The 4,333-nt window shown below is 46.4% G+C and overlaps 1 protein-coding gene across 1 annotated transcript in view; it reads left to right on the plus strand.

The window, feature by feature from the left end:
* The window catches only part of LOC107691059 (glutamate receptor U1), a 25,926-nt gene that overhangs the window by 20,665 nt on the left and 928 nt on the right, over positions 1 to 4,333 (plus strand). The gene's annotated exons all lie outside the window — the stretch shown is intronic.

Consider the following 4,333-nt stretch of genomic DNA (forward strand, 5'->3'; position numbering starts at 1 on the left):
TATATATATATGATAAGAGTTGGGGTGCGGAGAAGCCTCAAGGCATAGGAACCTGAGATCTAAATCCAGCCGCAGGGAGCGACAAGGAGACGTCCCTGTCCGCTGCCCCACCACCCTGAGATATTCTGGGACTAAAGGGGTGAAACATCGGTGAAGGGTGGCTCCCAGCTGATGACCCTGCGGCTGGTAATTTGGCACTGGCGGAGGTACGTCAGGCAGCAATGCCAAGCAGGTCTTACCATTAACCTGTTGCTAATTATATTTTCTGGGAAACCAGTGACTGCTGAGAGCAGTGCAGCTGGATTCCAGGGAAGACTGGAGGACTGTCAGGAAAGACTGACTAACAGCGGGGAAGACCGCAAGTAGGGTGGGCGGTCTAGTTACCCTTCCCACAGGCCTGGCTTTAGGCCAACCCAAGCTAACTACGAGTTCAGTTAAGAGTCAACAGCCCAGTGGACCTCCGAGAGGTGGGCTGGAAGAAGGGTCAACAAGGACAGAACACACATATTGAACGGAATGGAAATGGATACGAAGATTTCTAGGTTATGCAGTTGTGGCTGGACTAAGGTTACATCTCGTAGAGGTTTGAGGATCCATCAAGGGAAAATGAAGTGTTCCCGGGATAGCCCGAGGCAACCTTGCACTGCACTCGCAGATGAGACAAAAAGGGCACAGAGCCAGGTTGAGCACCACAGTGCTAATGAGCCCAATGTGGCCGACGGTTATAGTACATCAGAACCTCAAAACACAATTTGCCTGGTGAGTTCCAAAACCTCAGAAAGGACACCTGTAAGAGAAGATGGGAGGAAAGAAGGAGAACCAGGAAGGAAGAAGCCAATTCTGTGGCCAAAGACCAAGAACGAAGCAGCATGGAGTAAGCTGGATGATGACTTGGAAAGAATGCTCATAAACAATCTCAAAGGGAATGAAGAGAGCAACATTAGTCTATTTTGCAAGACTATCTACAACAAATACATCCAGAGATTTGATGAAGCAAGGAGTAAGACGCCCAAGCCCAAAGCTATGAGCAGAAGGGAAAGGGAAATTCTGCAGCTTGTGAAAGAGCGAAGAGCGAAGAGCTCTGTGAAAAGCTTGCAGAAAGGTAGCAGAATATGAGAAGGAAGGTCTTAAAGTTCTGTGGAATCAAATTAAGAGTCAGTTGGCTTCACTTAGAAGGGCAGAGCGCATTAGAAAGCGGAGGAGGATGAAAGAGAGCCAACATTTAAGATTCCTAAAAGACCCTTTCAAGGTTGCAAGAGACTTGCTCGAAGAGAAGAAGAGTGGTTCATTGGCAATGGAAAAAGAAGACCTTGAGGAGTATATAAGAAAACAATTTACCAGCACAAGCAGTCAGCATCCCCTTGGGTCTCCCGGTCATGTCCCACAACCAGCTTTTCCAACCACACCTTTTGAGGTAGCACCACCCAGACTGAGCGAGGTAGTTGAGATAGTTAGAAAGGCAAGATCGAGCTCTGCCCCTGGGCCAAATGGCATCCCTTATAAGCTTTACAAAAGGTGTCCTTAAGTCCTGAAACATCTATGGAAGCTTATGAGAGTAATCTGGAAGCAACAGTGGGTTCCGGCCGAGTGGTGTAGAGCAGTGGCCATCTTAATCCCAAAGGAAAGGGATTCATCCGTTATCAGTCAGTTTAGGAGCATTTCACTCTTAAACGTGGAAGGAAAGCTTTTCTTCTCAGTGATTGCCAAGCGTCTGACCAAGTTCCTCCTCTGTAACAATTACATTGATACAAGTTGTCAGAAGGCAGGTGTCCCAGGTTTCTCAGGGTGTTCAGAGCATGCAACATTAATCTGGGACCAGATCCAGTCCACAAAAAAGGACAAGAAGGATCTTCATGTTGTCTGGCTGGATTTGGAGAACGCCTACGGCTCTGTCCCACATCAGTTGATTGATTTTGCCCTGGACTTCTTCTATGTGCCTACAGGTGTTATAAACATCATTCAAAGCTATTTTGCAAATTTGAAGATCTGCCATTCATTATGTGACTACACAACCAGCTGGCAGAAACTTGGCAGGGGAATAACTATGGGGTGTTCAATATCCCTCATTCTATTCATGGCAGCCTTTGAGGTAATTTTGACCGGAGCAAGGTCCATGGCGAGGGGAGCACGAAATAGTGCAGGACTTCGGTTGCCTCCCCTTCGATGCTTCATGGACGACATCACAATCCTGCTCCAGACAGCGGCTTGCACAGCGCGGCTCATCAAGAGGCTGGAGGAGCTGCTGAGCTGGACTGGAATGAGAATCAAGACGGCCAAGTCTCGTAGTCTCTCAATCTGCAAGGGCAGACGAGTGAATACAATTTCTTTCCAAGTGGCAGGGGAGAGAATCCCAGTGCTCTCCGAGCAACCAATAAGAAGTTTGGGCAGAGAGTACTCAGCTGAGCTCACAGACAAACATATGGCAACTACAGTAATAACTCAGCTGAAAGATGGCCTTAAGAGAATTGACCAGAGCTACCTTCCTGGCAAATACAAACTTTGGTGCTATCAGTTTACTCTTTACCAACGTGTGATGTGGCCGCTGAAGATGTGTGAAATAATAGCAACAACAGTGGCAAAACTGGATGCTATTTCCAATAGCTACTGTATATCCGTAAGTGGCTTGGTCTGCCACGATGCTTTTCAGATTCAGCACTGTTCGGAAGAAATGCTCTTCAGCTTCCAATAAAGAGCATCTCACTTGGGTACAGGCTAGAGAAGACCAGGCTTGTACTCGAGCTTAGACAATCAAGTGAATATTTTGTCCGAAACGCTGGTGCCAATGTTCAGACTGGTAGGAAGTGAAAGGCAGAGGAATGTGTCGACAACGCCATTGCCAACCTGAAGCACCAAGAGGTGGTTGGAAAAACCCAGGAAGGAAGACAGGGTCTTGGCTGGGGTGAGCCATGTAAATTCTGGTCAAAGGCATCATCAAGGCGCGAAAAAATCTAGTGATCACAGAAGTGATGAGATTGGAAGAGGAAAGACTTCTTGTGAAAGCTCTTGGTCAAGGCCAACAAGGCCAGTGGACCAAAGTGGGCTGACATCTTACCAAGGTCAGTCAGCTGGAGCGAACTTTAGAGAATTCCCCAAGCCAGGTTAAGTTTCATTATTAGATCAACTTATGACACACTTCCCAGCCCAGTTAACCTGGCATGGTGGTTTGGGGCAGAAATCTGCAGCTTGTGCAATGCAGCTCAGGGAACCCTCCACCATATTTTGTGCGGGTGTAAAGTTGCTTTGGCTCAGGGTCGCTACAGGTGGCGTCATGACCAGGTGCTACGGAAGCTGGCAGAATACACAGAAAGATAAAGGATGATGGCAGCCGGGAGGCATCAGAGCCTTAAGAGTCAGCCTGTCCAATTTGTAACAGCAGGTCAGGTAGTGCAGAAATGCCTTTCTAAGCACAGGACTTCAATCCTGGCTAGTGGAAGTGACTGGTCATTACGAGTAGACCTGGACAGACGGCTGCAATTCCCCGCTTCTATTGTGCAAACCAAACTGAGACCGGACCTTGTGGCATGGTCCGAAATGAGCAAACAGGTGATGCTAGTGGAGCTGACAGTGCCATGGGAGGATACAGTTCACGAGGCATACGAGCGAAAAAAGTCATGGTATGCAGACTTGGTAGCAGAATGCCAGAGAAAGGGATGGAGAGCAACGACCCAGTGGAGATAGGTTGCTGTGGCTTTGTGGCCCAGTCAACCAGCCGCTTCCTGAGAGACATCGGTTTCAGCTCTGGCGAGGTGAGGAAGGCTGTAAAAGACCTTGCCGAAGAGGCAGAGAAAGGAAGCTTTTGGCTTTGGCTGAGGAGGAATGATAAGAGTTGGGGTGCGGAGAAGCCTCAAGGCATAGGAACCTGAGATCTAAATCCAGCCGCAGGGAGCGACAAGGAGACGTCCCTGTCCGCTGCCCCACCACCCTGAGATATTCTAAATGGTTATTTTAGACTGTAATGATATTTCACTATATTGCTGTTTTATATTTATACAATATTTTTGATAAATAAAAGCAGCATTGGTGAAGAAATAAAAACATTAAAAAAAAAACATTTGTGCACTTTTCTTTTTTTCTTTTTTCTTTTTTGTAATAAAAGCATAGCATAGTCTATCTGCCAAAGATTCAAACATTTAAGACAATGAAGGAAGATAAGTTTCATAAATCCATTTGATAAATTCATTAAATAACTATAAATTATACTAAAGAAAAAAATACTAAACAGTGCTTTGGTTTGTTTGAGTGCTTTGTTTTATGAAAATAGACCAATGTACTAAACTGACCTGAGTCAGTTACACATACACACACACACACACACACACACACACACACACAC

This window comes from Sinocyclocheilus anshuiensis, unplaced genomic scaffold (assembly GCF_001515605.1).
Source record: "Sinocyclocheilus anshuiensis isolate Anshui unplaced genomic scaffold, SAMN03320099.WGS_v1.1 scaffold158, whole genome shotgun sequence".
Classification (NCBI taxonomy): domain Eukaryota; kingdom Metazoa; phylum Chordata; class Actinopteri; order Cypriniformes; family Cyprinidae; genus Sinocyclocheilus; species Sinocyclocheilus anshuiensis.